This window comes from Melanostigma gelatinosum (assembly GCF_949748355.1).
Source record: "Melanostigma gelatinosum genome assembly, chromosome: 7".
In the NCBI taxonomy this organism is placed as follows: Eukaryota; Metazoa; Chordata; class Actinopteri; order Perciformes; family Zoarcidae; genus Melanostigma; species Melanostigma gelatinosum.
Window position 1 is genome coordinate 21,030,947 of NC_136640.1, and position 12,276 is coordinate 21,043,222.

Here is a 12,276-nt window from a genome sequence, read left to right on the forward strand (position 1 = left end):
AAACATTAGCTAAAAACTGTCCGGTTTGGGGTACAATTCCGTTAGCTAGCTAACCTAAACGTGGGCATAATTATCTTAAAATACACACACTGGGCTATTTAAATACTTACAGTTATCTGTTGCGTTCACTGGTCGCTAACTTGACTTTAAAATCGTCTTGAGGTTTGGCTTTTTCCACTTTTTCTTGAGTTGCGTCGCTCTGAATGTGTCTGTGGCTCTCAGCTGCGGGTGAAATGAGCCGTTATGTGTTGACTATATAAGACTATATGAGCCGTTTGTCATTGTGCCGAACTTTCTGCGAACGTCACAACGCGTCATTTAAATATTCTGTTGTCTGGTACCATTCGCAATTTCCAACAGTTTTTCAACCATAAACAGTTCATCGGTAACAGTGGATTGTCACTCTTATTTACTCAAATGATTTACTTGTAATTTCCTCGACACCTTTGTACTTCTAATGTAACGATGGCCTGCCTCGGTCGGCGCTAGCTGCTCTTGGCCTGTCTCGAACGATTCCGTCGTGACGCCCTTTCCGGTCATTACGCTGTCATTTTCTTCGGCGATCGCCAACCAAACGTAAATAATATTAATTCATACATATCAAATAATCTATGTGTCAAATTTCATGAATATATATGGACGTTTATATGTCTAAATACTATAGGAAAGTGACTTTGATGAGAGAAAGCAGAAAGAACGCTCGGGCGACGCTTAAACAGCTCGAACGGAAATTAAGGAGCTTTTATTGCATCATTTGGAGTTGTTGAAGCGCGATATCTTATTGTGAAGGACAGAACTACGGTCCCGGATGTGTTGACAGCATTGATGGTCATTTTTGCGACCCTGGAACAAGCGAATATCCCCGAAAAACCAGCAGCAGCCAGTGTTTACAACGTGTTTGTACGGATTAGGCCAAGAGCAGTGCACGGCTAATTCACCCGTGTTAGCATCGTTTTAACGACTCTGGTAAAGGCAAAGCTAACTGTAATAATTACAACAATATTTCGTTTGAAAGGTACAAAGTTTAACTTCAGTTTAACACCATTAAATCAACTGAAAACATTACACGATCATTTTTATCAACATTGTAAGTGAATTGTATTGAAACATTAGCTAAAAACTGTCCGGTTTGGGGTACAACTCCGTTACCGTTACTCTACATTTCAGAGGGAAATGTTATAGTCTTTACCCCACTTTAGATTATTAATACACATTTAAGAACTAATATAATGATGTATTTCCACGGATTAAGCTACATTAACTGATAAGATAATTTATACTTATGACTATACTTTTGCTTTATTATGCACATATAATTTAATTGTTATGAACGCATTTTAAGCTAAACGCTATATATACAATGAACAAAATCTGAATTGGCTACTGGTAATAAAACAATTTATAGATTTCTAACGCTAATTTATGGTATTTATCTTCAATGCTTTACATGTCCGTCACATGTAATGCGTTGAGTTAAAATATCTTAATTCGGGGGCTTTTTACAAACAAATATTGATAAATGTCTTATATTCCTGCCGCCCATTTAAAAAAGTCCCCAGGTCAGCCACATGAATATTTCTGGAAATCTGCCAGTACAAAAGTAGTTGATCAGAAAAATAAAAAGTTATTTTCTGATAATTTCACGGTGGTTTCGTTCTAAAGCACGATACCCCCCACCTCTGAAAGCACAGGCTTCATCCTGTCCGCAGAGACCGGCCTGCTCTGTGTGTGTTCGTTCGTGCGTCTAAAGCAGCTTTATGACCTGGGAATGACTGGAACACAAACGTCTCCAACACAGCAAAATGAGATGGAAACAGAAAATACAGGAAGAGGGCAGGGTATCTGTAGACACACTACTGGGTCGTGAGTGGTGATTGAAAGGGATTATTTAAGTTTTCATAGGAAATTGCATATTATACCTTTAAGGCTAGTTCTTGAGTAGATGTTCTTGCCTACGTTTCAACCACAATTTCCCTATTCTAACTTACTTTGGGATAACTTCAACAACTAAAAAAGGTGCACTCAGGAGAGTGCAGACCTCTGACCAGGTGTGTTTGTAACAACAGCTGTATCGTGTGTAAATCTTTCTATGTGCTCATCATAAACTTGAAGTCTTCAGTGTTAATGGGCTGTGTAATGGGTCGTCTTCGACCATGTACAACATCTGTCCATTCCTACACAGGTAAAGAGAGTCAGGTAGGAAAATAGAAAGAGTGTGTGTGAGCACTCGTGTGCATGTTTTGAGCGTGTTACTTACAGCACTCCAATAAAACGCATCTTCTGGCCTTCGCGGAGCCTCACCACCGGCAAATCGTTATTCTGGAGAGACAAACACACACACACACACACACACAGGACAGGTGATGAGACCGGCTGTAAGGGGGTCACCAATCCAACAGGTGTCAAAATCCCTCCCTTTAAATCATAATAACTGTTTGAATGACATCTGTGGAGTCATATCACGTGTGAGACACACAGGTTGCTGTTGAGGGTCACAGGAGTCAGGACGGTGTATTTGAAGGTCTGGAGCAAAAAGCTGAATATGGGTCTAATTAATGTATTCATGCAGCATTCAATGAGGACCAACTTGATTAAAAGTGGAGGAGGAGGAGGGCGAAGACGAGGACGAGGAGGAGGAGGAGGGCGAAGACGAGGACGAGGAGGACGAGGACGAGGGACGGCGGCTGCAGCAGCGGACGTTACGCCGTCTCGAGACGACATAAACGGCAAGTACTGTGGAGAGAGAGGGAATGTTAACCAGCCATAACACACACACTCAATATCATAAACCAACTCATGTTACATGCATGTAACCACACAATCTTTACTGTTAACTCACACGGAACACAATACTGGATATCTACTTTTTCAGACCTGTGATCACTTGTGTGTGTATATATACATATATATATATACACACAACTACTCCTCAAGACACCTGTCCCTCATCTATTCTTAGTGTCTTACCTGTCCCTGGCTGGATGAACCTGCCTGACTACAAGGGTAATCTGGCTGCCTGATGCAGGCACGTGCACAGACATTTTGGGGGGCAGGTGCTCAAGCAAAAAAAAGGGCACCCATCGCCAAAATTATACATGAAATTAAAATAATGATAAATAAATAAATAACACAGTCGGATATTTTCAACGTATATATTTATTTTTGTTAACGCAACCAATACTAACTCAAATTATCAAATTGAATAAATAAATGAATAATAGGCAAAAACAAGGCCAGACAAAAACAAAGACAAAACAAAGACGGGCTGATGGCTACAATTTCGCTGGTACTTGTGACTTGGTAAAGGTTCATTCATTCAAGGCCATATTGTATAACCAAATAATATGTTAAATAATTAAAAAAATATTCTAACTTAAAACTCTGCTCTGAATAAATTAAAGGATCTTCACAGGAGCATCCTCCTTGGTGCCATCTCTTGGAAGATTTTTATTACTTCACTGTGATTTATTTCAATGTCTTGCTCAATGGCAAGCAGGAGAAGGTCGGAGAGTCTTTCTTCCCCACAGAGACTCCTGAGCCTGGTCTTTATTATCTTCAGTTTTGAAAAGGATCTTTCCACTGAAGCTGTTGTCACTGGCAGTGTTGCATAGATCCTCACCATCTTCACAAATGTTGGAAAGATGAGCTGGCCAGTGTTCTCTTCAACAATGGCAAGGATTTCTTGCAGGTTCTTCGAGGGAAAGATGGAGTGGAACACCTTTAGCTCTGTCTTCAGCTGGTCCTCATTTTCCTCATAGAAGTCACAAAGAACATGGACAGCTTCCTCTGCCTCTGGGTTTGGGGTGCTTGTCCAGTTGGCACACACTGTTAGAGAGTGGAAGGACCGTATGATTGTACCAGTTGGACTTCCAGTGATGCTCCCATGGAATCTCCTGTTGAGCTCTGCAGTCAGGGTATCAATAAATGTGTAGTACACATTCGACCTGTAGTATGACTCCACAGAGTCAATCTCATCACTCACTTGCGATGCAGTTGTGCTGTGTTGGAAACGCACTGGCACTTTCCGTTTCCTCTCCTGACCAGGCACAACAGTAGGTAAAGGAATGTTGAGAGCCTCTGCCTTCTCTGATGCACCTTGAAATATCTCGGCAAATTTCTCCTCAGACCTCAATGCTTGTATTGTGTGAATTACACCATCAATTAGGTTGTAGGCTGTGGAGTGGTCCAGGCTTTCTTCTTGCAGAGCATTTGATGCAAGAGCAGTGACTTCAAATGCTGGGGTGGTGATTTCCATGCAGAGAATGAATGCGAAGTTAATCGCATTTTTGTACATTTTTGCATCCCCTAGGGCCAGGTCAGGTGGATGTCTTTCGCAGATCTCATTGAGGAGCATCATTATAGCTTCCAGATTTCTCTGAAGGGCCTTCAGTGCTTGTTCCCTGCAAGCCCAACGGGTATCTGACAGCCTCTTCAGCTCCACAATGTGTCCCTCTGGATGCAGTGATTGCTGCAATCTAACTAAAGCAGCATGGCGTTTTGAGGAGCCACTGCAAAAGGCATACAGCTTCTCCACGAGGCTGAAGAAGGTCACAAAGTGCTTATTAGATTTGGAGGCTTCAACCAGGACCAAGTTTAGGCAGTGTGCTTTGCAGTGCACATAGAGGGCCTTCTCATTGAGTGTGCATATTCTGGCTTGAAGGCCTTTGTACATGCCACTCATGTTGGCTGCTCCATCGTAGCCCTGGCCATACATATTTTTGAGCTCCAGACCATTCCTCTGTAGAAGGGAGACTACAGTATTCTCCAACTCCTGGCCTGTTGTTGTATCAACGTTGCAAACTTCAAGAAACCTTTCCTTTATTTGCTTATGTACATATCGCACTACAAATGACACCTGTTCTTTGTGGGAAACATCAGTGGTCTCATCCACGAGAATCGAGTACATTTCAGCCTCTTGGATTTCTCTTTGGATCTCCCTCCTGACGTAGGTACCCAGTGCTGTGATCAGGTCATTTTGGCTTCTGTTTGACAGCATTGATACCTGGGGCCTTTTCTTGGTGACTTTCACTCTTTCAAGATTTTCTGTATGCACCTTCAGCACACTGTCATAGCGGGAAAAAAGATGAACGAGTTCCAGAAAGTTACCACGGTTGTGACTTGAGTTACTTTCATTATCACCTCGAAATGCTAGCCCCTGCCTTGCGAGATACACTGCCAGATCTATTAACCTGGTCAGTATCTCTCTGTTTGTTTGCCTCTCTCGCTCTCTGGCTTCCACTCCCTTTACATCTGATACTTCAAATGAAGTCTGGAGTGCCTTTTGTTTGTAATGGGTCCACCTCACCATGCTTGTCATGTGGACCTCTGTGACAGAGTGCTGCTTAATTTTTTCAAGAGCAGTATTCCATTTTCTGATCCCATTTCTCCATTCCTTTCTGCTTTTATATCTATCTTCAGGTAGAAAAAGCCGACAACTGAAACAATGCATTGAATCAGCACTTGGGGAATACTCCAGCCACACATTTCCAGAAAACCAATGCTTTTGGAATGACCGCCCCTCAGCATTTTTGGGAAAAAACATTTCTGGTTGACAGGGCCCTACACTGCAGCACATAGCAATGTAACTCTCATTGCACCTGATGTGAAATGCTTCAACATGGGACGGATCTGTAGGATATGGCATGGTGGCTATTTTTGAAATTGCATTCTCACTTTCATCAACAGCTCTTTCCTCCATATGCCCTTGCTGTGATGTAAAGGGAGCTGCGGTCACTTCACCCTCTTCTTCACTCATCTCCTCAGGCAAAACTGTTTCTGTTGCTGCCCCTGAACATAACTCAGTCCTACACTCTGTCTGTCCTTCCTCATCTGTGGTGGGCTCATCTGGACCAGGTAGGGTTTCTGATTCTCCCTCATTTGTTTTAATAGTTGATGGCCTGATCCAAGATAAAAGAGAGCTGCTACCCTGAGCTGCTTGCTGCTTTTCCCTGTCCTTCTACTTTTCCCTGTCCTTCTACTGTTGGTTTACAAAGCACTGAATGGTTTAGGGCCAAAATACATCTCTGATCTGCTGCTACCTTACGAACCATCCCGACCCCTCAGGTCGTCTGGGACCGGTCTACTATCTGTTCCCAGAGTCAGAACTAAACATGGAGAAGCAGCGTTCAGTTTTTCTGCTCCACATATCTGGAACAAAGTCCCAGAAAGCTGCAGGTCTGCTGAGACCCTCAGCTCATTTAAATCAAGATTGAAGACTTTTCTGTTTGCTGCTGCCTTTAATTGAACCACATTCAATTGATATATTAATCAATTTCCTGCATTTCTGCATTTTATTACTGTATTTTATTTCTTACACTGTTCTTAATTGCTGTTAAATCTCCTTTTCTTTTGCCTTATGTTTTGATGCTTTTAATGGTTTTAAAAGGACTGCACAATATATCGCCATTTCCTCCGGGGCCGAGTTCGTGCAAGGCGTACACTATAAAACGCAGATCGGCAGAGATCTTTTCCAGACGTGGTTTGTGTGCGAGTAATTGCAGAATTGCGGCAGTGTATGGTTGATTGCGTGCAGCGCAATGTCTCAGGGAGACATCGATTCAAATTTAGAAAGTATACAATATGTCGCCATTTCCTCCGGGACCGAGTTCGTGCAAGGCGTACACTATAAAACGCAGATCGGCAGAGATCTTTTCCAGACGTGGTTTGTGTGCGAGTAATTGCAGAATTGCGGCAGTGTATGGTTGATTGCGTACAGCGTAATGTCTCAGGGAGACATCGATTATTGTTTCAATGTATGTTTTAAATCTCCTTTACTTTTTACTACTGAATTTTATTTCTTACACTGTTTCTTTAATTGTTTTTAAATCTCCTTTTCTTTTGCCTTATGTTTTGATGCTTTTAATGGTTTTATGTGAAGCACTTTGAATTACCTTGTTGTTGAAATGTGCTATACAAATAAACTTGCCTTGCCTTCTGTTTTTGTAGTCTCTCTTTTCTTGGCATTATGCTGCAATTTTTTTTAAATGACATAAATCAATGTTGTGCATAATAATCAAGACATTACATATCTCTCTAAAGCTGACAACACAGTACACACCCATGTTTTTACTGTTTTCTGACAGTTGAAGCATAAGCAGCATTACACTAATAATAGCCTATAGCCTACCACAATACCTCACCAGACTGTCATGTAGCTCAACTTAAGACCTACCTTTCTTTTTAATAATTAAAATAATTAATGTCTGCCTGCCTCTCTCCCCTCTCTCTTCATTAAACATGACAAACGTCAGTAAACAACTGGGCAAGGCTTTTAAATCATGGATTTCGTGAGGGTTTTTTTGTTTGTTTTTTAGCAAACGTCGGACCAGTTGCGACGTAATGTTTTCAGCGGCGCTAATTGTTGTTGTTAATTTATCACCAAACAACGTCGGGGTATTGCACTGTCATTACCTGTCTGTCTGATGCTCCGGGTCAGAGAAGAAGTTGGCTTCAGCCGTTTAGCCTGACGCTCAGCACTGCACGCGCAGTAGGCAGTAAGTGAAGGAGGAGGAGGGAGGGGCGCGTGGGAGGCTTGTGGGCGCCGCGGTGCATGTCGGGGCGAAATTCTCACAAGAACTCAAATAAATGCCCCGTCAGATATCGAAACACATTTGGGGGGAATTGATGACAGAAAAAGTAATTTTTATTTTATTATATTTATAAAAAATTGGGCAACAGCAGAAAGGGCACTTTTCTCATCCAGGGCAAAAGGGCAGGTGCTTGAGCACCACTAGGGGTCTATCTGTGCACGTGCCTGGCCTGATGTCTTCTGCATGCACAGTGCAGTGGCCCTCGATTGGCCGGCTGACTCTGACGGAAGCCTTCCCCCTCTCCCTCTTCTTCTTTTTGCCCTGCACACATCCCGCTTTCCATCAAATACCAGCTGATAAAATAAAAACAGTTTTGTGATGCAAAACATGCGTGCGAGGGGTGTGCTTACATAGTTGTTGCACCAGTCGGGGTGTTGCTGGGCGTGCAGCTCTTTTTCTTTTTGGGCCATGGCGTAGTATTTGGCCTTATCCTCGTTTGTCATCGACGACCACTGTGGACAGACGACGGCACGCTGTTAGCACACGCACGCACACAGCTACAGTGTGCATGTACACAAAACGCCAGCATTAAGACATATTGGCTGGGTTCTGGTCATGGGGCAATAAATGAACAGCACAAATCACTGCAAAGGTGTGAAGATTTAAAGGGGCTTTTTTTTACAGCCGAGGCTGTAGAAAATTTGATGGAGGGTGCAACACTGAGTGTCTCAAACATCTAGAGCAGACACACTTACCCTCTGGCCCAGGATTTTATTCACGGCCGCACTCCCTCCGCTCTCGTTGCATTCTGAGAACTTGACATCTGCCCTCTGCTCCTTCAGGAAGAGCATGAAGGCGTTCAGGGGCTTCCCTACGTACGGCCGGTCGTCCTCCTGCTCTCTACTTTGAAAAAAAAACCAAGTAAGAGCTCCTGTTAGCGCTGCGCAAAACTGTGAGGAAAGACGTACGTGTTGTTAAATCAAAAACCCGTTAAAAGAGACTTGATCATAGTAATATTGATGAAGGCATTTTGGTGGACAAATAACACCGGAAATTGCAGCTTTACATGAAATATAAGATGATATTCGATAAAGAATCTGGCTTATTTATGGCCACAGATCATGTGACATAATCAGCCTTATTGACAGTGAAACAAAACAAAAAATGAAATGTACATTTTGACCCAAAACTGTAAACTGTAAAAAGAACTTACTTTGAAGTGGAGGCATTCGGAGGAGGAGGAGGAGGAGGAGGAGGAGGAGGAGGAGGAGGAGGAAGAGGAGGAGGAGGAGGAGGAGGACCGACGGCTGCAGGAGCGGCCAAGACAGGTGGCGCGAAATGGTCGTCTTCGACCATGTACAACATCTGTCCATTCCTACACAGGTAAAGAGAGTCAGGTAGGAAAATAGAAAGAGTGTGTGTGAGCACTCGTGTGCATGTTTTGAGCGTGTTACTTACAGCACTCCAATAAAACGCAGCTTCTGGCCTTCGCGGAGCCTCACCACCGGAAAATCGTTATTCTGGAGAGACAAACACACACACACACACACACACACAGGACAGGTGATGAGACCGGCTGTAAGGGGGTCACCAATCCAACAGGTGTCAAAATCCCTCCCTTTAAATCATAATAACTGTTTGAATGACATCTGTGGAGTCATATCACGTGTGAGACACACAGGTTGCTGTTGAGGGTCACAGGAGTCAGGACGGTGTATTTGAAGGTCTGGAGCAAAAAGCTGAATATGGGTCTAATTAATGTATTCATGCAGCATTCAATGAGGACCAACTTGATTAAAAGTGAATTTTTGCTCCAACCGGACCCATTTGGGTGGAGTAACATCCACCTTTTGTATTTCTTCATATTTAGATGCGCTTTTTGGGCTTCAAAGCATCCGCACAAATAACCACAAACCCTAGGGGATGGATGTTGCTGTTATTTCTTAATGAATAAATAGTTTTTTGGGAAAACCGACCAATGTCAGAAAGGTCCTATCATCTAGTCACTTGGCTTTGAGGAATTCCAGTCAGTTTTGCTGAATCTTGCTATTCAGTTTTATTATAAGGTGCACTACGGAAATCCTGCCACACACAGTTATTTCTAAACATGTTCATATCCCAGCAAAGAAACAACAACTTCACCCTCTGTTTAAATAGTTGTAAATTGCAAAATGTGTTCAGAGTGTGTGTAGTTAATTAACCAGAGTCTTACTGGAGGAGGAGGAGGAGGAGGAGGAGGAGGAGGAGGGACGGCGGCTGCAGCAGCGGACATTACGCCGTCTCGAGACGACATAAACGGCAAGTACTGTGGAGAGAGAGGGAATGTTAACCAGCCATAACACACACACTCAATATCATAAACCAACTCATGTTACATGCATGTAACCACACAATCTTTACTGTTAACTCACACGGAACACAATACTGGATATCTACTTTTTCAGACCTGTGATCACTTGTGTGTGTATATATATATTTATATACACACAACTACTCCTCAAGACACCTGTCCCTCATCTATTCTTAGTGTCTTACCTGTCCCTGGCTGGATGAACCTGCCTGACTACAAGGGTAATCTGGCTGCCTGATGTCTTTTGCATGCACAGCTCCATCGTACATAGTGGGAGCAGACAAGGTTGACCATAGCTCCTCAAATTCAGGATCTTCTCCCAGGGGCACACAGGCATTGTACCATCCACCATTGCTGTCTATTGGCTGAGGTTGGGCGTTGAGTTCCAGTAAACACTGAGTTGTATTTCAGTGAACATACATACATAATGTGCTCTGCTCTCATTATGATGTCCTGGGAGCTTCTTGTTGACAGCACACAGTCTATAGTTCCATATTTACGACGTTTTATCCGAGACATTGAATGCGGTGAAATCACGTCTTCGTGTAGACCACATATGAACGGACAGCGTAATATGATTTTGGAGAAATACGTTTAAAGTAACCAAAATCGCGTCTCTTTCAACCTACAACTGAACAAACCATCAATATTTTAAAAGAAATTGGTGTTTTGTGACAGGTTGATATTGTGGCCGTAATTTAGACGGTTTAAAACACGTTGAAAAAAGGTCGAAGATGTTCAGGCTCCATTTCAACGCTTTTTCAACCAGAAATCAACGTTGAAATCCGAGTTAGTGCTCACTGGGATGTTGAATTGGCTTCATTACTTCATATTACTGCTTCAATACTTCATATTACTTTTTATCTCCAGAGAAAATGTTGAGTTAACGTTCACTGCAGGAGTCAACTACGTCAAAATGTATAACGTAACGATGACCTGCCTCGGTCGGCGCTAGCTGCTCTTGGCCTGTCTCGAACGATTCCGTCGTGACGCCCTTTCCGGTCATTACGCTGTCATTTTCTTCGGCGATCGCCAACCAAACGTAAATAATATTAATTCATACATATCAAATAATCTATGTGTCAAATTTCATGAATATATATGGACGTTTATATGTCTAAATACTATAGGAAAGTGACTTTGATGAGAGAAAGCAGAAAGAACGCTCGGGCGACGCTTAAACAGCTCGAACGGAAATTAAGGAGCTTTTATTGCATCATTTCGAGTTGTTGAAGCGTGATATCTTATTGTGAAGGACAGAACTACGGTCCCGGATGTGTTGACAGCATTGATGGTCATTTTTGCGACCCTGGAACAAGCGAATATCCCCGAAAAACCAGCAGCAGCCAGTGTTTACAACGTGTTTGTACGGATTAGGCCAAGAGCAGTGCACGGCTAATTCACCCGTGTTAGCATCGTTTTTACGACTCTGGTAAAGGCAAAGCTAACTGTAATAATTACAACAATATTTCGTTTGAAAGGTACGAAGTTTAACTTCAGTTTAACACCATTAAATCAACTGAAAACATTACACGATAATTTTTATCAACATTGTAAGTGAATTGTATTGAAACATTAGCTAAAAACTGTCCGGTTTGGGGTACAATTCCGTTAGCTAGCTAACCTAAACGTGGGCATAATTATCTTAAAATACACACACTGGGCTATTTAAATACTTACAGTTATCTGTTGCGTTCACTGGTCGCTAACTTGACTTTAAAATCGTCTTGAGGTTTGGCTTTTTCCACTTTTTCTTGAGTTGCGTCGCTGTGAATGTGTCTGTGGCTCTCAGCTGCGGGTGAAATGAGCCGTTATGTGTTGACTATATAAGACTATATGAGCCGTTTGTCATTGTGCCGAACTTTCTGCGAACGTCACAACGCGTCATTTAAATATTCTGTTGTCTGGTACCATTCGCAATTTCCAACAGTTTTTCAACCATAAACAGTTCATCGGTAACAGTGGATTGTCACTCTTATTTACTCAAATGATTTACTTGTAATTTCCTCGACACCTTTGTACTTCTAACGTAACGATGGCCTGCCTCGGTCGGCGCTAGCTGCTCTTGGCCTGTCTCGAACGATTCCGTCGTGACGCCCTTTCCGGTCATTACGCTGTCATTTTCTTCGGCGATCGCCAACCAAACGTAAATAATATTAATTCATACATATCAAATAATCTATGTGTCAAATTTCATGAATATATATGGACGTTTATATGTCTAAATACTATAGGAAAGTGACTTTGATGAGAGAAAGCAGAAAGAACGCTCGGGCGACGCTTAAACAGCTCGAACGGAAATTAAGGAGCTTTTATTGCATCATTTGGAGTTGTTGAAGCGCGATATCTTATTGTGAAGGACAGAACTACGGTCCCGGATGTGTTGACAGCATTGAT